The sequence below is a fragment of the Manis javanica genome, chromosome 7 (assembly GCF_040802235.1).
Source record: "Manis javanica isolate MJ-LG chromosome 7, MJ_LKY, whole genome shotgun sequence".
NCBI classification, from domain to species: domain Eukaryota; kingdom Metazoa; phylum Chordata; class Mammalia; order Pholidota; family Manidae; genus Manis; species Manis javanica.
The window spans coordinates 113,703,258-113,725,702 of record NC_133162.1 but is presented as its reverse complement, the minus strand read 5'-3'; the positions used below and the strand labels follow the sequence as shown (position 1 = coordinate 113,725,702).

General features: G+C 34.6%; 1 protein-coding gene across 17 annotated transcripts in view; it reads left to right on the top strand.

Annotated features, from left to right (window-relative positions):
* The window catches only part of GTDC1 (glycosyltransferase like domain containing 1), a 352,224-nt gene that overhangs the window by 124,115 nt on the left and 205,664 nt on the right, over positions 1-22,445 (top strand). The window lies entirely within an intron of this gene.

Below are 22,445 nucleotides of genomic sequence, written 5' to 3'. Positions count from 1 at the left end.
GTGTGTGTATGTATGTGTGTGTGTGTGTGTGTGTGTGTGTGTGTGTGTGTGTGTGTGTGTGTGTGTATGTGTATGTAAAACATGGTTACATTTACCAATTGCAAAAGGATTTAGCATAATATTGTTAATTTTCTTTGTACTCTTGTATGGTAGAGTCACATTTTACTTCCTAGGAAAGGAAGCTGACATGCTCAGAAGTTAGTTTGTCTGTTTTCAGAAATCAAATTAGTGGTAGAGTTGGTTAAGAGAGTAGCCTGTGGTTTGTCCCATTTAAAAGCACCACTGTTCAATGTCAAGAAAGTATAAAATTTTTAAAATACCAGGTGTTGCCAGTTTTTGGTTCTACAACATATATCTTGGAATTATTTTAATAACTTTTTTATTTGCCTGGCTCTCTCTTATTGTACCATTGTGACCATCTGTGTTAGTTTCCTAAGACTTTGTAACAACAGAATTTATTGTCCCATAATTATGAAGGCTAGAAGTCCAAAATCAAGTGTCTGGAAAGTTTTGCTTCCTCTGAAGGCTCTAGGGAAGAATCTTTCCTTGCCTCTGCCCAGCTTCTGGCAGCTCCTCACAACCCTTGGCATTCCTTTGCTTGTAGCTTCACCACTCCAGTCTCTGCCTCTCCTGTCACATGCCTTCCCCCAGCATGTATCTCTTTGTGTCCTTGCCTCTTTTTATAAGGATAAAAGTCATTACATAAAGAGCCCACACTAATCTAGTATGGTCTCATAACTCGATTACATTGGCAGAAACTACATTTCCAAAGAAGGTCACATTCACAGGTATCAGAGGCTGGGGCTTGAACATGTCTTTCTTGAGGACATAGTTAAGTCTACTACACCATCATCCTTGAATTCTCTGTGTTGTATGGTGCCTATTAAATTATAGGCTATGAGAATTTTTTGTTAAATAAAGGACTTCCTGGTACTATCATATACATGTAATATGCCATAATACAGTCATTAATTATGGAACTGGAAGAAGCAGTAAGGCATTAGACAGTCCATTCCCTCCATGTGAAAGTGTGATGTGTGTTATCTTTAGTTTGTTGCAGTAAAGCAACAGAAGTTTCAGTGACTTGACTATAAATACATAGATAGTCGTCCACAGCGTGATATGGACAAAATGTTAATCATTTGCCTGCTATTATAGAGTCTTCTGTGATACCATCCTTTTTGTATTTTTCTTATTATTAGTTAATGTTTTAGATATTAATACCTGACATTGAGATGAGATTAACATAGTTAGGGCTTCACATCAAACTGCTGTTATTTTACAGCTGAGGAGACAGAGGTCTGGAAAGGTTAAGTGAGCTGTTGAAAACCAGGGGTAGTTGATGACATTTCTGGGTGGGTCCTGAATGTTTAGTATTGAATTCTATAATGTGAATTTACTGTGGTAAATTTGATAGCACCTAGAGGACACTGATGAAAATCAGTAACAGGCTTGAAAATTAAATACTGAAAGATTTTGAAATCATGTAAAGGCAAAGGTAAAGGATGACTTAATTAGTCAATAATATTGTTCTTTTGCCTCTGAAGGCAAATGGACAAAAACAGGCTCAAACATCAAGGGTAGCAGATTCAGGTTTGTTTTCCAACTGGAACGGTCGACAGTGAGATTCTTAAGAACTGTCATGAGGAATGTGAAGAGGAATGAACTCTATTCTCCTCATTCAAAACAAAATGGAAACAAAATCCACATATACCCACTTCCTAGTTTGGTTGTACCTGGACATTTCAAATGTTTTCAAATCTACTCGTGTGCATACTTCACTTCTTGACTCAGTCCATGTCCGTGCTGCAATTTTAAATGTATTTAAGTCTCTGTAGCAAGCAGAGACTTCTACTTGCTACAGTCACAGTCTTTGAAATTCTTGAACCTGTGGCTCTTCAGTGGCTTGTTGTTATACCTGTTTCCTATAAAACAGGACATGATGTAAATGGCAGCTTTCGAATCTCTGACCTTCAGATTACAGCATAATATTTACACATCAGACTTCCTATAGATGGATCAAGGTTTGTGTCTTTGGTAGGGTCCTTAATTCCCTCCAAGAGATGAGGGCAGAAGAAGAATGTGGGTTGATTCATGGTATTCCTACCAACTTCACTGACCCCAAACCCTTCTGGGTTTTGGAATGGCTTTGGCTGGTGGATGGATTTTTTAGCTGTGAATGAGTGTCACCTTTTAACTAATCTGAATACTTCCTGTTGAGAAGGTTCTGTGGCTGACATTTTTTCATTTACTGCTTGCTCTGGCAAAATTATGCTGCCTGCTTGCCTCTCATAGATAATTACATGCTCTTTTCTACAAACTTTTTCATATGTATATACACTTTACTTTTGAAATACAGGTAGTTGCTCCTACATTTTTTTTTATTTTACTTAAAAATATAACTAACCTCTTTTCTCCCACAAGCTTTTATAAGCTATCTAAAATAAATAAGCAAGTAAATAAGTAAGTAAATAAATGACCTTGCTTGGCTGTACATATAAGTGGATTTCCTTGGCTTGGAAAAGAAGACAGTTGTCAATCAGAAAGTCTTTAAAGCTGCCTCTCCCTATTTCATGCAGTTAGAATTTCTTATCACCTAAGTATGTTTAAAGTTTCAAAGCCATGGCTCTAGGGAGTTCAAAGGTGATTATGGCTATTAGCACTCTTTCTGATTGTCAAACAGGGTCCCCTTTGTCTATGTTTAGGATAAATTAGGAAAGAGGACGTGATGGATTAATATAAGCCAATTCAAAATACCAAGTATCTATGCTTTCTGGCTGCTGTGTTTTTTGGGCAAGTTAGATAAATACTTATCTATTTTTTTCTACAATATTCACAATATTTATTCTACACAAACATAATTCCACCTTGTAGAGTATTAACATTGAATTTCTCTTGAAAATGATAACTGGTTAAGAGTTATGCTGACCACCAGTGGATAACTATGAAACATATCAACACATATCCACATATGGCCTAATATTTATCCTTAGTGTTGCCATTTATTAGCCATAAGATTTTGGGGAAATTGCTTAACTTTTCAGATCCTCAATTTTCCTGTCTCTTAAAATGGGACTAGTGATACCTACCTCACAGTGTTGTTATAAAGATGAAATTAAACTAAAAGAGATAATGTATATAAAGAGCCTAACATGGTGTCTGGCACAATGTAAGTGCCTCATAAATAGTAAGGTAATTATTTACATATGTAAATCATTGCACAGTTTTCTCACATAAAATATCATCCCACTTGATCTTTCAAATGAAACTATGAAATGGTCAGGAAAGATAATAGCACCTTTCTTAAATATAAGAAAGCTATGTTTCATAGAGTGATTCATGTACTATCATAAGGCTACTCATCCTTAGGTGTTTTGATTCCTAGACAAGATGCATTAGCTGCTTTCCCACTTTATTTAAACTTCTAACTTCCTCATTTACTTAAACTTCTAGCTATTGACATAAGGGGTTAAGGGAGCCAGTGCTTTAATGGAATTTTTGATGCTTTTAAGACTATATGCAAATGAATAACAGGTACTTAAAGGGTTTTGGAAAAGAATTAAAAATGTTAAACAATCATAAAATTGAATGTTTCTTTTAATTATTTTAAGTTACTTCATTTTTTCTCTTAATAGTTACATTTTCTTTACTTGGTGGTAAAATCAGAAGCATCTAACAAATAATCAGTTCCCAAAAAAAAAAACTTCTATAGCTATTTGACTGTTCTAGTTATTGTATTAGCCTTGTTCCGATATTCTGTATCATTCCTAAGGCTTTTGTTGAAGAATTCCTGAGAATTATAGCTCCTCATTTTTTGTTGAAACTGATTTTATTAACATGTGGCAATTAAACTGACACTTTAGGAATTATGAACAAATAATGTAGGGTATTGTTAGATACCTTTTTTGTTTTAAGTTCACTGAAAGAAAACTTTTCCAATAATTGTTAACAGTTGTAGAAAATCTTGTGAAAAACTGATAGAAAGTAAATTCCACTCTTCTATCATACCTGGGATTTTAAAAAGAAAGACTGGTCCACTTATATGCACTATGGAGCATGTTCAAGTCACCCTACTTTCATGTACTTCCTTCTCTATAAAGAACTTGGGCAGGTGTTATTAATAAAAATAAAAAATAAAAAAACTTCCTCTATTTTAAATAAGGATGCTATTCTGCCAGCTTTGAAGCTCACACATACTCTCTAACTTATCCCAGCTTTCGCTCATCTGGTCTGTAAATGGCTCCTTTCATGTGGTCAGCCACGAGCCATGCGTACTGCCGCTCAATCACGCCACTGTACGTCGCCATCGTGAGGGTGGGTTGCATGATTTGCATTTCCTGTACTGTCTGAGCTTCAGTGAGCTCTATGCGCCACGTATGAAGAAACCACTGCCAAATAATGCAGTGATTTAATGATTTTAGTCAAACCAGATGAGCTTGTGCTGGAGTCAGGCTACCAAGTCGGGAGAAGAGGGGGGCGTTGTCAGGATATCCTGTTAAATAAGGATTCTTCACCATGTCCATACATGCCAAATGTGAATTTCTTAACAAAGCTGGCCCTATAATATAAGAAGGTTATTTTTGGGCAGGTAGGGCTGAAGTGCTATGGTACGTAACCATATACATTTTACTCTTAGAGTATTGAGCCTTTTAGATTTCAGTATTACATTATGCTGTCAATGTAATTATTTATTGTGGTAATAATACATTTTGATGACATTCATTTTCTAATCATACAGAGTTAAATTTAGTCAAAATTAAATTAAATACATTGATTACTTGTCCACTTGTTCTGTAAAAAAAAAAAACCAGTATTTTATTAAGAAGTGATGGATAAAATCTGTCAGACAACTATTACAGAAATGGCATAGTAGTGGGCCAATGAAGAGCTACTAAAGTAGGGAAGAAAAAAAAAAACATGCACCAGATACTAGTCTTCATGAAAAACATAGACAGATGGGGAGACAGACCTATATGATGCCACAAATAGATGAATATCTTGTAAGGATTTCAAACAAATGTTGAAGGATCCAGTGAAATTTTAAAAGTTGATTTAAAAGTGTATCTTATGCTTATAAATAGTGTGTTTATTTCTGCTCACCTGAAACCCAACCTGTAAATTGTTCAGGAAATATTTTATCAATATTAAGCAAAAGGAATGTAGAGTGAAACTATATGCAACCATGGAGATATTAAAGTGAATCTCATTAATAACACTGACTTTAATTTTTCTTAAACATCTCACACTCAGATATGGTATTATAATAATGCCTACAAGAAAAACTTCAGAAATCCTGTTACCCATGAATTAGTAATAGTATCAAAGATTTCCTATTCTTATTACAGACAATTGAAGAATACTTATTCTCTTTTCCCATTTAACGCATACTTCATAAAAATGTACCTGATAACATGCTGTGGATGCTACTCAGTAGTTTTCTGTTTAGTGCCAGTTCACTTGATTACATCCTATCAGCTAATCGGTGTCTATCATGCATGCCCTACAGTGGTTTTAAGATATTCTAGAGAGGAAGCTTCCTAGCCACAGGTACTTACTGAAGAAATTGTTGTGTAATTATTTACAGTAAGAAAAGGTAGGCAACTTACATAGCTGAAAAATAAGTTCCTGTATCTACAGTGAAGTGGTGTCACGTGTTGCATGTATTGTGCAGCCATTTAAGCCTGAAGGCATTTTTCATGTGATGAGGACTGGCATGTCAAAGGCTAGTCTTCACTGCCTTTTTAATTTTCTCATACTTTCTTTGCTAATTTCCCCTTTTAACACTATTCTTTCTTTGATATATGACTTAATCCTTATTGAAGGCTCAGTGTGGCACTTTAGGATTGTTACTAGATTATCCGCCAGGGGAAATCTTGAACCAGAGAACACTGAATTTGGAGGAGGGAAAATTTGTCCTCCAGAGCTCTTGCGAGTATTCAGCTTGATGTTCACTGATAATATTGGAAAATGTTGGATCTTTAGTGTTATAGCTATTATATAATTATGAAAATTATTGCTTATTAGGTAAATTAGGTTTAAGAACCTAGAGCTTATTATTGGAGGTTTTAGCTGTATGTAAATAATTTGAATAATGAATAATATTGTACCAACTTGTCTTTGAACATTCTTTCTGGTTACTTAGTTCCTTTGGATATAAAAATAAATTGTATTTTTAGATGCTTATTCCCATGGGGGAAAGGAACACATGTTGCATTAGTTGTCTTTAATTTATTAAACAGTTCTGTAATGCACCCTCTGCATAGATCATGAAAACCACTGGCACACATTTTTCTGACCTCACAACATAAGCTGCACTGTTATGGCAATCCCAGCAACTGTGTTTATAAAGATTCCAGAAATAATAGGCTTGTGACTAAATAAGAAACAGAAGCTAAAACTATGAGCCAAACAGATACCTATCGGTTTCCCTGAGTTTAATCTGATTAAAACACGACTCTTAAAAACATTAAATACAATGTCATGTTAGAGAGGCGTATATGATAAATATAGTTCATGACAGGAAATCGTTATTAAATCAGCATTACTAGTGAATCTGTTATGGAAATTTCCCTGTAATTTAGTTAGGGTTCCCCCATTTTTCACCTACAGTGCATCATATACTTCTGCTTTAATGTTAAGTATGTATTTTTCTGTTGACTGAAAGACAGTTTCCTACTTTTAAATACCACACATCTTTATTGTTATCACTAATCAAACATGAACCGGCTCTTCACGTCAACTGGAAAAAATTATAGAGATGCAGAGTAAAAGAGAATCCGTATTGGTCATCAGCTGTTATGATCTAAATACAACAAACCTAAAGGTAACAACCACCTAGCTTGTCGCAAGGGCCAGCAGATTTGAATAAGAAACACAGCAGCTTGGTTGAATCCCAGATTATTGATCACCGTCTGAATTTTAGAATAGTAATTATTTGACCCTAAAAACTTGAGAACTTTGTATATAACTTCGTCAAAATCACATCCTCTTTACTGTTTGCAAAATTTTAGGAAATATGGGCACATTAGTCAGTATAACTCATATGTTTGTAGCTAAACTCTGAGTAGTCTAATTTTTTAACAGTTCAGAAAGCATTTTTTAAAGAGAATAATTTTAAAAAACAGGAAGATTATTTGGCTGACTTACATTAATGAAGCATTTTGGCACATGTTAAAGATTTCATCAGGCTATTACAACCACCCCCAAAAAATCTTAGTTTCCATTTAAAATGTCACCAGTGTGGAAAAAATACCATCAATCAAGCTACATATCTTCTAGCTGAATAAAATTTTAAAAAGTAAAGAAAAAAAAAGAAACAAACAGTAAACTTCCAGTGTACTTTTGGCTTCCCTTAAGGAATTCTGACTTAGAAAGGGTCAGTTATCTGTGGCCTTAAGGCTATCTCCTTTCTCTTTGTTCCATTGCATGTTTTCATCTTCACTGCAATAAATCCACTGAGCAATATTCCTAACTTTATGCTCCTCTAGTCAGTCAGACACTGGGAATGTTTCAGTTCTTATGAATGAGAACAGAAAAAGAAATCATTTTTCTAAGGAAACATAGGGACCCCACTTTACAAGAAAGAACTACAAAATTGTATATCATTCTTTTCTTCTCTCTTGAAAATTACTGCTAAGGACTTAGTGAGAATAAAGACCTCCTTTATAGGAAACTTAAATACTAAATCCTTCTTGTGAGTTTAATCCAGAAAGAAATCTGCATACAAGTTGTAGAAATAGCATTCGGATTCCTTCCTATTAAAATTTAGCCCCTTTCCAAGCAATAAATATAGAAAACGAATTGTCTGTTGCTTAACTGTGCCCCCTGAGTGTATGTGATTCTTGTCTAGTGAATCTTAGGTCTTTCTCTAATCTCTCTTTGCATAGGACTGTTTCACCTCTGAGGCAGGCCAAGTGTCCTCCCAACTCATGAAGATATTCAGAACCAGCCCCGTCTCTGCTCAAACATGCGCAAAGGGAAGGCTCATTTTTCTACTGTTAATTACCTTACAGGCCATTTAACTTAACTGCATCATTCACCTGGTGTGGAAAAAGATATCTAAACCACATTAGAAAATCAAGGTCAAATATGAAAATATTTGGAGGTTTGGCATTGAGTGTGCTAATATATATGCAACTCTGTAATAAAATCATTTTTGTATTATAATACAATTCTTTCCTAGTAAAACTACCCCAGCATCTTCTAGAAGTTTCTCAGCAGTGGTTTATTTACAGGCTATGCCAGAGGTCACTGTAATAATAATATACTAGCCTCCCTTAACCATTCTATGTAATAGCAAAATCTAAATAAACTGGCAATGAGTATTCTCAAAACAACTGGTAAGCAAAGCATAATGTGTTCAGCTAACATAAATGGAAATGTACTGAGAGAGATTATTTGTGCAAAGTTAGGCCATTTTGAAGTGGAAGGGAGAAGAAAAACCCAGGATTCCTGGCTATGCTCCTTCTACTCTAGTGTTAGCAAAGGAATATTCTGCCTTACCTGAAAATGAGAGGATTGTTTCACTCAAAAGTTACACTGTATCTTGCCTGAGGGTTTCAGCCCCAGGCAAGTTCACTGTGGACTTGGTGAGACCGAGAAATGACAGCAGAATATTCTTAGGGTAAAAGGGTTGATACCCGACTTTATTCTCACAGCGGTAGGTGAAGAGCTAGAATCACTTCTGTGACCAACAGTCTACAGGTCCATAATCCACCTCCATCTCTACCTCTGCCCAGAGTACTGTGCAGAATTCATTATATAGTGACTCAGTCAATAATAGTTTATTGCCTTTGGGTGTGGAAGCATTAGCCTAGCAGTAGGACAATTACATCATCATCAAGTAGTTTAGGGTCAGGTGAGGATTCTGGCCATAGAACTTCCATTTTCCCCCCACACTGGTACTCTTGCTCTCAATGTTACCTGAATCTAGTAGACTTTTAGTTCAAGCAGTCGGGCTGGTTGAGGGGAGGTGATCTGAAAGACTGACTATATAGAGGTAGCCCTGTTTTTCTAATTCACTTACTCAAAATGCCAGCTTTGATGATTTAAGTAATCAGGGAAGCTCCTAAGGGAGATAACATGTTTCTCCTTTTTAACAGGCAACCCCAGAAGTTAGCAATTAGGGCTCAGGGAGATATGTGAACGGAATAATAAACTGGGTTTTGATGCAAGTTATCATTGAAAATGTAGCAAACCGGGATCCAACTTCCTGATCAGAAGCTCTCTGTTGACTTTTTTGTCCCATTGTCAGTGGCTGATCCTGATCCAGTCCTTCTCACTCTCAAGTCTCTCTGCAGAACATTTTTGGATTTCAGATCCCTTTCCTTTTCTGGACTCTTTTGTAACCAGTTCCTTGCTACATCAGAGGATGACTAGAATTATCCTGTAGTGTAGATTCTACAAACCAAATGGATCTCATACAAGGGTATGAGATACCTCAGGAAAGCCTCTGCTTGTCAAGTTTAGGGAGGGAGGCTTCTGTCTGCAGACAGCTGAATATAGAGGCATAAGCACAAATTTACAAACCAAAAAGAAGTTTTCCAGGGATTCTTTGAAAATTATATTGGATTATTTGAAATTTGTCCTGGTGCATGCTGGTCTGGGATGGCTACCAAGTTGACTGAGCCAATGTAGTACAGAACTTCCACCTGCCTGTCCATGGTTGGGGGATAGATGAGTGATAATCAAAGCAGTAAGATAGCATTCTCTGGAAACAGTGATCATAGAGGCAAATCTTTTTTTCCTTGGTAACAATAGATAGCATTTATAAAGTGGCTCACAATTTACTTATGTTTATATGATCTCATTTGATCCTCATAGCAACCCCTAAACAGTAGGTGGACATGAAATACCTTGTACAGATCACGTTCAGAAAAGTTTGTGATTTGCTCAAGTTACCCATTAGAAAAATTTGGAGTCAAGCCCTGATCCCAAAACTTCTAATGTGTAACAAATGCTTTTTTTCTTCTCCTCCTATGCCAATGCCTTTGTTTGTCAAATAGAATGCCTTGCTATTTCTCCTTCCTTCCCTTTTTTCTCTCACAACAATACATGGCAGGTCTTGTGCAGGTACTGGGTAAGCCTAGGTGAACAAAATAGCCATTTTCCTCTCTACCTCTGTTGCCAATGGGTTTCAGCTCCAGGCAAGTTCGCTATGGATTCAATGTGACCAAAGAAAATTACAGCAAACGGTCTTTGGGGTGAAAGGGTTATTACCACGCTTGTTCTCCCGGCAGTAGGTCAAGCACTAGCATCTCTGCCTTCATGCAGAGCATTGGGCCGAGCTGTCTATATAGTGCAATAATAGCTTATTGCCTAAAAGTGTGGAAACGGTAGCCTAGCAACAGGCCAGTTACATCATCAGGTGGTTTAAGTTCAGTGAGGATCCTGGCCATAGGAACCCCAACTTCCCCACACTACCTTTGGGAGCTTAGTCTGCACTTCTTAGGACTGTGCTGCACCCTCTCCATGTGGCTGTTGACTCCATGAAATTTGACTATTGTGAATTGAGGTGTTACAACTAAAATACATACTGAGTTAAGAATGTCTATTTCAAATAAAGAATGCAAATTTTTTCACAATTATATATTGATTGCATGCTGATAATACTTCAGATACACTGAGTTACATAAAATGTATTATTAAGTTTGATTGCATCTGTTTTATTTTCATCTTTTTAATGACTGTTAGAAAATTTCAGTGGCAACTAGGAGATTTAAAGCAATAAATATTGCTTGCATCTGTGACTCACGTATTTCCATTGGATAGCAAGCTGTGATCTATGGGGAACTGATTCCCTAGGGGTATATTCAGTAGTTTAGTACTTCTTTGCTTACATTTTTTATATTGGATTATTTGAAATTTGTCCTGGTGCATGCTAGTCTGGGATGGCTACCAAGTTGACTCAGCACCATTTATTAGGTTGCTTATCTTTCTTTTGAGAGGCTACCCTTATATGCTAATAACTCCTTTGCTATATTCTATTTCTGGACTTTGTCTTCTTTCCATCAGTCTATGCCTATGTTTGAACCAATGTTATACTTTCTAATTTTGAGATTAATAAACTTTCTTTAATGTCTAGTGGTCTCCTGTCTCCATCACCAATTCATCAATCATCCTCATCACCCTCCACAGAATTTTTTTGGCTATTGTTTTTTCATTGTCTTTAGCTATTAAAATTAGGATCAGTTTGTTCAGTTTAAAATAAACAAAATTACGATCAGAATAAATAATTTCAAAGCTAACTGATGTCTGTATATGTTGATACTTCCTATCCAAGGTAATGGTATAGCTTTTCATTTATTCAAGTCATCTTTGGGATTCCTTCAGTAACTTCAATATTTTCTTTAGAGAGTTCTTGCCCATATCTTAAATTTATTTCTCTTAATTTTATCGATGTATGTATGTGCTATTATTTATGCAATCTTCTCTTTGAATACTTGCCATATATAATATATATGTAGTATATCAGGTAAAAATAATACTTTTAATATTTTAATAATTTAAAAATATTAATTTTGTACTTTGTAAGCTCACCAAATTCTCTAATGGTTTATAATATATAGTTTTTTGATTAATGTCCCTAAGTTTTTTCTAATCTTATCCAGAAATACTGGTAAATTTACCTATTTCTTTAGTTTTTATGCCTTTCATTTTTTTCTCTTATCTAATTATGTTGGCTGGTTCCTACAGTACAATGCTAAATAATGGTGGTAAAAGCGAGTATTTTGTCTTCTTGTGACTTTAATGTTTCTTCTTAAATATGATGTTAGCTTTTGAGTTGAACTAAACATTTATAATAAAAAAAGATCATGTATTGTATTTTAAGAATAACAATTTTATTGAATTAAAAAAATATAAATAGTTGTTAAATTGGTTTAATGCCTTGTCATGATCATGTGATTTTTTTCTTCTTTATAACTATTAAATGATTGAATCTGATTGAATCTGATTAATTACTAATATTGATCCATGCTTGTGTTTTTGGGAAAAAGATAACCTGTTTAATATATTTTACTCTCTTTTCATTTGCTGGATTCTGCTTGCTGATATTTTATTTCAGATTTTGGCATCTATTTGTAAGTGAAATTTACTTGTCATGTGTTTGTTTTGTTATGCTCAGTTCATAAAAATAATTTGGAAGTTCCCTCACCTCCTTTTAATATCAGTTTAAAAAGAAATAGACTTATTTGCTCTTTAAAAATGTGGTAGAATTCCATGGTGAAACCATGTGAGCTTAGTGCCTTATTTGGGATGAAGTGGCATTAGTGATGTGATAGTGGTGGGGAGGCAACTTTCTCTATTTCTCTTATGGAAATCTGTTTTTGTTTTGTTTTGTTTTGCTTTGTTTTGTGGATTCCCTACTTCCTCTGAGGTAGTTAAAAAAATGTTTTTTCCCACAAATTTGTGGGTGTATGTGTAGTTCTCTTGATGCTTAAAAAGGTTTGCATATTTTTCCTATTGGTTACCTTCATAATTATACTTTGATAGGACACCTTAAGTTCTCTAATTCTCAAGACAGTACCTATTAGTTCTTTCTAATGAACAATAATAATGTGTTCCCACTTCTTATCTATTGCTCTTTCACTACCATCTGATTTTAGTAAACATTATCTTTCTTATTTTTTACCAGAGTACTCCTTAAATATGCATATGCTTCTTTTGTTTGATTGTAAGCTTTTAATAGCATCTGAAGACTAACAGCTATTATGGTTAAGACAATAGGTGAATCCACTCCATCTTTCAGATTTCTTTTACTTTTCCCTCCACAGTTGTGTTGTATCTACATGGTCACAGCAAATGCCTTTCGTGTTCTATTTTGCTACCCTTATTCCCACAATGTTTTGATTCTAGTACTGTTGTTAAATATATTTGTGGAAGAATTCTGCTTCTAGCCAGTATGAAATAACAGGAACTGGATTTACTTTTTCATTTGAAATAAATAAAAAAATAGAAATATATGAAACCATTCAAGACACTGGATATCAAGCAAACAAAGACAGTGGTCCCTGAGAGAAGGCAATGGAAGGAGTTGAACCCTATTATTGCCCAGGTTTTTTGTCTTGGAAGAGTTTCTAGACCTTGATGCAAGAAGAAGGAATCCAGGGAGAGACTGATAGACCCCTGGAACTGAGTAGGTGAAGTTAAGAGTATGGACTGATGAAAAATGGGACACTGGTATAGAGAGAGCTACTCAAAAAGGAGCTCCTATAGAGGGCTGCAGTTGAGCGTTCACAAGTACCAATCAGCATATTCATGTGAAGAAGCTCTCAAGGCCAGAGAAAAAACCATGTGAGACAATTAAAAAGAATAATGCCAGTTGCTCATAAAAGGTTAGGAATAGTGCCTGTTTCCCCCAGCTAGACTGGAAAACCTCATGATTCAGTCAGGGCTTTGGTCTCAACTGAGGCTCAGTGGAGAATGTTCCTCCAAGGTCACATCGTTGTTGGTAATATTCAGATTCTTACTAGCTACTGGATTAAGGACTTCTGTTTCTTCCTTGCTGTTGCTGAGAGACCACCCTTGCCATGTGGACTTTCCTAACACAGCTTCTTATATCTTTGAAACCAGAAAGGGAGAGTCTTCTTAAAAGGCAAGATGATACAATTTTGTCTAATGTAAGTACATATATCCTGTCACTTTTACCGTTATTTAGAAGAACATAGTTGGTACTGCCAGCACTCAAAGGAGATTATACATGGCATGAATACAAAGAGGTGGGATCACGGGGGCCACTTTAGACTCAGTTCTCTAGTTAGTGATTAAGAATGTCTTAAAAGCAGCTGGACTGAAAAAACAATGATAGCAAGTTACACCAGAAGAATAAAGTTAAGTAGGGCACCAAACTTCTCATTGGAAACATTGTGAGGGGAAGACAGCAGAGCAACATCTTCAAAACACTGAAAGACAACAAAAAACTATCAACCTAGAATTCCATACCCAGTGAAAATATACTCAAAACAAAGGAACAAAGGTGCTCAAAGTAAGTCCTGGGAATGTGAAATATAGTGTTGTGACTATAATTAATAATACTGTATTGTATATTTTAAAGTTGCCAAGATGGTGGATCTCAAAAGACCATAATAAGAAAAAAAAAATTGTAATTGTGTGTGGTGATGGATGTTAACTTATTTTGGTGACAGTTTTGCAATATACTGAGTCATTATTGTACACCTGAAATTAATATATTTTTGAGAAATAAAAATAAAACAAAAAGCAAAAAAAAAAAATCCAAAGGTAAAGTAAAGGGATTTATTCAAGAGAGAAAAGAAAGAGTTAAGAAGAGAAACCAGGAAACTTCATTAGTGTCATTTAGGAATTGAGACATTCCCCTCCAAACACTGCTTCCATGAAATCTTTGTTTTTCTTGGGTCATAATCTTAGGTTAGGAATATATGTATATATCTATTGTTTCCCCTAAGTCCAGGCTAATGTATGTATATATTTGTTTATCCCTATTCTGCTGGTAGGGGGTGACAGTCAAGTCAAAATACGTATCTTAGTTGTTTTGAATAATTTCATCTACCATTCTTTTCCTTTATAAGGTAACTTCTTGAAGAGGTAATGAGCTTCCTAAGTTGAGCTCCTTATGAAGTCCATTAACTAGACAGTAATTAGAGTGCTTCATATTTAGTTGAGAATAATTTGTTCAAATAGTCAAAATATTTAAATAAAATAAAATTATTTTAATTGATTTTAATTTAAATTATTTAAAATAATATTTAGTGTGGTTTTCAACATTCTAAATACAAATATATTTTTGTATCAAAAATATTTTGATATTTTATTTTTATTTTCTTTTGTTGCTGTGGGTTTCAACTCCACTTTCTTTATGTGAGAGGAAGAAAATATGCTTTCCATTCTCATAAGGCTTTTATAATCTTTAATTTTACCTTATATATGGATTGAAAATTTATATTACATATACACTGAAAACTAGGGACACATTAAATTGTAAGGTATACTTTTTAGAATCAAAATACCATTTTTAAGTTGGTGTCAAAAATAGCAGCTATAGTTTTGATTTTCAAAATTCCTACTACAATGAATATCTTGAAGTACATGTTTTTATTTTAGGATATTGCAAGTTTTCTGTATTTGTAATCTGGTTTTTGTTCCAGTCTAGTGGCTTTATTGCAAAAATTGTTTGGTCTCTTACTTTATTAGTTACAGTTCTGGATCAATTTGGTGCCACTTTTATCATGGTGAACTCTAATATTACTCTAGTAGATGGACTATGATTTCTGCTAACTTGATGTACAATACAGGACGCATTTTGTTAGAGAATTTTTCACCTAAATATTGAAGTGTCTATCACTGCTTAAATTGACTGCCTATAAACACAAAGAAAGTTATTGATTTACTTCTTTCAGCAGCCACTTCAATTTTTTGCATAATTGATATATAAAGATTTTCATTTGCAATAGTTAGAGTTTGGGCAGCGTGGTTTTGACACCCGTGGGATCAAGAAGTTCAAAGATTTTTGTAAATGCTAGAAGCTTTTGATACTGTCATTAAGGTTAAAGTGATGAAGCATTAGAAACAAAAACACCTGGTCAGTCCAGACCTCTGAACATAATATGTAATGACAAGGTTCAGTGATACGGAGTACAACTTGGATTTCAGAGCAGAGATCATTTGCTTTCATGGAGGCATTGGTATCTAACTCAACTTTGAAGATAAGCATCTCTGGGATGGATAAAAGAGCAGACATGATAATAATAGCTTACAGTTACATGGCATATGCTACTTACCAGACAACTGTTCTAAGTGCTCTCCATGCACTGACACATTCATGATTTTATTAGTAATTAATAAGATGATTATTTCTTCACTTTTGAGATGAAGAGAAGCTGAGACACAAATTTGTTAAATGACTCATTGCAAATCTCACAGCCAGTAAATAGTGGTATGGCTATTTAAACTCAGACTTTCCAGCCCCAGAGTCTCTGTTCTTGATCACTAGGCTGTTCTGTCTCTAATTAATGGGAGACATTTTGTGGGAATGGTAGGATAAGAGAAGTTAAGGGAGGTTGAAATCATGGAAGGTTTTGAAAGGGAGGTAGAGGCATTCAGATGATGCCGATTTGAGTATAAAGCAGTTCAGTCTTTCTAGAAAACAATTTGATATGACCATATTGTATCGAGAATTTCTGTAATCGCATTCTACATATTTGCCATAAAGAATGTTGGGAGATATTTCTCTAAGGTTCTCACATTTCTTACATTGTCTTGCAAGCAGAGGCATTAAAATGGTCTTTTGTTCTGAACTATCTCTTTTCAAGGTTTGTAAAGCAAAACAGCATTGGAATGTGAAGAAAGTATCTCCATCTGATCAGATAGCTGATTTATTTGCTCACTAGTATAATAAATATAATGTCTCCCTATGGAGCAAAGTTTGGGCAAGTCTGCTTGTAGCTCATTAGGAAAGATTGGGATTTCCTAAGCTGAGGGTTCCTGAATTATGATGCAAAAACACTGCCTGTGCATCATCCATCTGGGCCTCTCCACATTACCCTGGTGGACCTTGGGGGCCAAGGAGAACTGATGTGAATATGAAGCTTGTACTACTTACTGTGTCCTGAGTACTAAGTCTTTGTCTGACCTAGGAGTGTCTTGTCTGCTGCCAGCATCCAGAAAATTGTGCAGGTTAACTTGTTAACTTGCAATTAGAACAAAATATCAGACTGTTTTTTGACAAAGCGATGATTAGAATTATCAACAGAGCATTATGTATAATTATTAGAAAATAATTAAATTACCTAGTAATAAGGGAACAGTTGAGTAAATTATAATACATTCATATAGTGTGGGATGTTAATTCTACAGCCTTCAAATGCCATGCTTTTAAAGATTAAAAACTTGGGAATAATCTCATGACACTGTTAAGTAAATTTATATTATGTAAATGATGCATTCTCAGTTTTGTAAAATGTATTTACGTGTTTAGGAGTAAAAAAACTGAGATTAAGTATCCAAAAGTAAAAAAAATATTGTTATGTATAGATTATAGCATTGTAAGTGATGTTATTTTTTTTCTACTTCTGTATTTTTCAAATTAATCTATATGACAACATATTAATTTTATAATGAAGAAGAATGCACATTATTAATGAAGTCAAACTGAGGGATTTTACATGCTATCATAGGCAGAGTAGGTATTGTATATAATCTTGAGAGGACAGTAATAGGAGGATACATTTAAAACCCATGCAATCAAAGAAGATCTGGTGTTCATTAAAATTTACATATACATTATAACTGAAAACCATTAAAACTGAAAACCATTAAAACAAAAGCAAAAATAAAAAAATCCAAGTTATAACAGAGGGATAGAGGAAACATGGATATTTTAGAAATTGTAATTTAAGGAAACTATCCATTTGAACAAAACACTAAGCTCATCAAAGCCTCTCATTGCCTAATAAAAAGGAATTAAGTCAGTTAATCATAAGAAACACTGTTTGTATACTGAAGTACTGAAAGATGAAATAATCTTATGTCTGAAATTTGTTTTAAAATATTCCAGAAAAAATTAGCAAATAAAAATGAAGTGAGAGGGATAGTTGAACGAGTGTTGTAAAAAATATTGATTGATCTTGAAGTTGTGTTTTGGGAACCTGGGACTTACTATACAATTGATTTTTGTGTATGCTTGAAAATTTCCATAATTAAAAATAAACAAAATGTCACTAATTTTTGTAATTTTAAACAATATGTTTCATCAATGGCTGCATATTGAAGTAAAAAGTACTGATGCCTAGATCACTTCCTCTGAATCTCATTTAATTGGTTTTAGGTGTAGCTTAAGCACAAGAAGTTTTTAAATCTCTTAGATGTTTCTAATATGTGTCTTATGTTAAAAATCATAGTTCTAAGTGGACTCTAAGTTTTCCAAATTAGGTAGATCTTTATCATAAGGACATTGAATATAATTATGTCTGTTTTCTGCGGTACTTATTAAAAAATACAGGTACATTTTCTTTTATGTGGGCTCATGGAACATCCCTCAGTAAAAAGTGAGAATAGGCTAATACTTTACTTATAAAGGTAGTTCTACTGAATATCAGAATAAAATAGTATAGATACATAGCTTAACATTTCTTTTACTCAATAAGATGATAATTTCGGTGACTCTAAGGAATGAATAACTAACATATCCTTTACAAATATTAGTTGAACTTAGAAGCTTAACTGATATAGACAGGATTGTTCAAAAAATTCTTTTTAGCATTTTATAACTCTTAAGGTCATTCTTGTTCATTTTAGAAAACTAAAAAGAACATTCAGAGATACAGAAGAAAATCAGCCATAGCCCCATTATCCAAGGTAAATACTAGTAACAGTTTACAGCATTTGATTACAAATTTATCTTAACTTTCTACTGAAAAATTTCAACCATAAATGTAGTGATAGTAGTATCATCAATCTCTGTGTACCCATCACTCAGCTTCAGTAACTATCAACTCATGATCAGTCTTACTTCATCGTTATTCCTTTCCTTTAATCTTCCCTTCCCCACCCCCAGTATATTATTTTGAAACAAATCTTACATATCATTTCATCTATAAATATTTTAGTATGTATTAGAGCAAATATTCTCCAGGTCATTAACATATATATGAGGTATTGGTATTCTGTGTCGTCTGAAAGAAGATCCATATGCTACAGTTCTTAATTCTGTAGTTGCCAAAGATGGTGTTGTGTTATAAAAGTAAAAATCTGGCTTATTTCCTTGAGCTGCAGAAGGATCTGCTGGCAGGGCTGAGACTTTTCTCAGAAAGTAACTCTATCGGTTTAAATGATGCAATAAGTAGTAGACTGAAATCCAAGAAACCCAGAATTCTACCCATTAACCAGGCTTAAATTTGGAAGATTTTGAGGATTACAGTTGCCTAATGTTTTGCTTTAAAATAACTTAAATTTGTCTCTTGTCATTTTCTTTAAAGGTAGTTTCCCAAAGGGTGTAGCAGATTGAGTCAGTCATAGTGTGTTCTGGTAAAATTAGCATGGAGGCAATATGTTAGAAAACAGTTGAAGACAGGGAAATTATTTAAGAAGGTACTCAATTTTCGTGGCCTGAGATGATGCCTACCCAATAATGGGAGGTGGAAGAAGAGGCAAACTTAGCATCATTGTAATAAAAATTAGCACAGCTTGGTGATACTTCATTATAGGTGTTAAGAGTAAAGGAATAATCAAATTTGCCTTCAGCCCTGCCCTAGATATCTAGCATAATACTATGCTCTGGGCAGAAGGAGTGAAGTCGAGAAGGGCAAGGAATGATGGGGTAGAAGAGGGATGAATTGCTTCAGTATTAGTATACCAAGTTTAATGTAATAGCATGGCATCCAAGTAGGTATTTCCCGTGGGCCACTGGAAATAGAGGACTAGAGTTCAGCTGATACATGAAAGCTGGAGGTCTACACCTGAAGATCACTCCTGAAGCTATAGGGATGGTTAGGTTTTCATGGGAAATATTTGTTTAAGGAGGAGAGCATGTGGCTGAAGACAAATCCTTTCAGTAGTTCCAATGGATGGGAATAGGAATAGGAATGAATTAATCTAGAATACATTAAATTGATTCTTACTGAATATCTATGTCACAGATATTTTGCATGGAAAAGGGCACTGGTGCTTACTGCATAGACTGGGAGATGCACTGTAATGCAAAGGGGCTGTTATACTAGAGATATGTACAAAGATTTATGGAACTGACAACTTTACAAAATGACTCAGGAAAAGAAGCCTGAAGTTTATGGGAATATGTGTTTCCCAGGAGAACAGGAGGGAATGACATTTCATACAGAGGCAGAGCCATGGACACGTGTGCTTGAGGCAGTGGTGTGAAGGGTCTGGTGTGGCTGAAGCACAGGATACGGTGTGAAGAAAGTGGCAGAGCACTTTGTTTTGATATGCAGGAACTAGAAAACCACTGGTGTGCTCTGAAGAGTATTAGAGTCACTATTAAAGCAGAAGACAAAGTCAACAGTTTAACCTAAACATAACTGAATACAAGAGGAAATAATGGAAAATTCATAGATTTTTCTGCTGTTTATCATGCAAAGTCTTCATGATAAAGTGCTCTATGTTCCTTATTAGTTTGTATTCATTTTGTTCATATGAAAATTTTGATACATGATGTGACCAAAGTTAATGAGTTAAAAAAGATTTTATATATACATACACACATTCATTTACTTTACACATTAATTATCAACAGCCAGGAATAGTGATATGCAAAGATGAGTGAACATGCAAAAATAAAGTCTCACCTTCAAGGTCATTGTTGATTAACTGAAGGTAAATAATAAACAAAATTATATTCTAGTTATATAGTCCAAAGGCCTGAGAACACCCAAGAGGAGTACATAATCCAACTTGGGTGTTAGTAGAAGGATATAGAAAGCCTTTTTGAAGTGGTGATAATTAATTCTTAAATGAGCAAAGTAATGAGTGGGTTGATTTGAGGAAGGGAGCATTCCCTTTTCTCCACATACACAGCAACACTTGTTATTTCTTTTCAATAGTGGCCATTCTGACTTGTGTGAGGTGATACCTCACTGTGGCTTTGATATGCATTTCCCTGATGATCAGTTTTGTGTATCTTTTCATGTGCCTATTGGCCATTTGTATGTCTTTTTTGGAAAAATGTCTATTCAGGTTCTCTGCCCAGTTTTAACTGGGTTATTTGTGTTTTTAGTGTTAAATCATATGAGTTCTTTATGTATTTCGGATGTTAATCCCTTATTGGATATTCATTTGCGAATGTATTCTCCCATATGGTAGGCTGCCTTTTTGATTTGTTGATGGTGAGCTTTGCTCTACCGAAGCTTTTTAGTTTGATGTAGTCTGTTTGTTCATATTTGCTTTTGTTTCCTTTGCCTGAGGAGACGTATCCAGGAAAAAAATTACCCAAGTTTATGTTCCAGATATTTTTGCCTATGTTTTCCTCGAAAAGTTTTATGGTTTCATGTCTTACATTCAGGTCTTTGATCCATTTGATTTTACTTTTGTGTATGGAGTTAGACTGTAACCCAGTTTCATTCTCTTACATGTAGTTGTCCAGTTTTGTGAACACCAATTATTGAAGAGGCTCTCTTTTCCCCATTACATATTTATGGCTCCTTTGTCGTATATTAATTGACCATATGTGCCTGAGTTTATATCTGGCTTTCTATTCTGTGCCATTGATCTATGTGTCTGTTCTTGTGCCAGTACCATACTGTTTTAATTACTGTAGCTTTGTAGTATAACTTGAAGTCAGGAAATGTAATACCCTTCTGCTTTGTTCTTTCTCAGGATTGCTTTGGCTATTGGGGTCTTTTGTAGTTCCATATGAATTTTAGAATTATTTGTCCAAGTTCACTGAAAAATGCTACTGATATTTGGATAGGGATTGCATTGCATCTGTAAATTGCTTCGGGCAGGATGGCCATTTGACAGTATTAATTCTGCCTATCCATGAGCACAGGATAGATTTCCATTTTTTGTGTGTCTTCTTTAATTTCTTTCATGAATGTCTTATAGTTTTCAGAGAACAGGTCTTTCAACTCCTTGTTTTGGTTTACTCCTAGGAATTTTATTATTTCAGTGCAATTGTAAATGGAATTGTTTTCCTGATTTCTCTTTCTCTTTTTTAGTATATGAGAATGCAAGAGATTTCTGTGTATTGATTTTGTACCCTGCAACTTTGCTGAATCCAGTTGTTAGTTTGAATAGTTTTTTGGTGGAGATTTTAGGGTTTTCTATGTGTAATATCATGTCATCTGTAAATAATGACAGTTTAACTTCTTCCCTACCCTTTTATCTCCTTGTCTTGTCTGACTGCCAAGGCTAGGTCCTTCAGTACTATGTTGAATAAAAATGGTGAGAGTGGGCATCTTTGTCTTGATCTTAGAGGAAAAGCTTTCAGCTTTTTGCTAGTAAGTATGAGTTGGCTATGGATTTGTCATATATGGGCTTTGGTATGTTGAGGTACAAACCCTCTATACCCATTTTGTTGAGAGTTTTTATCATGAATGGATGTAGAATTTTGTCAAATGCTTTTTCAGCATCTGTTGAGATATCTGTGGTTTTTGTCCTTCTTGTTAATTCGGTGTATGATATTGATTGATTTTTGAATATGATACCATCCTTGCTTGCATCCCTGGAATAAATCCCACTTTTGTGGATGATCATTTTGATGTATTTTTGAATTGCATTTGCTAATATTTTGTTGAGTATTTTTGCATCTATGTTCATCAGGGTTATTGGTCTATAATTTTTATTTTTGGTAGTGTTTTTCTCTGGTTTTGGTAATAGAGTGATGCTGGCCTCATAGAATGTGTTTGGAAGTACTCCCCTCTCTTCTACTTTTGGAATAGTTTAAGAAGCATTAGCTGTTCTTTAAATGTTTGGTAAAATTCAGCTATGAAGCCATCTGGTCCTTGAGTTTTGTTTGT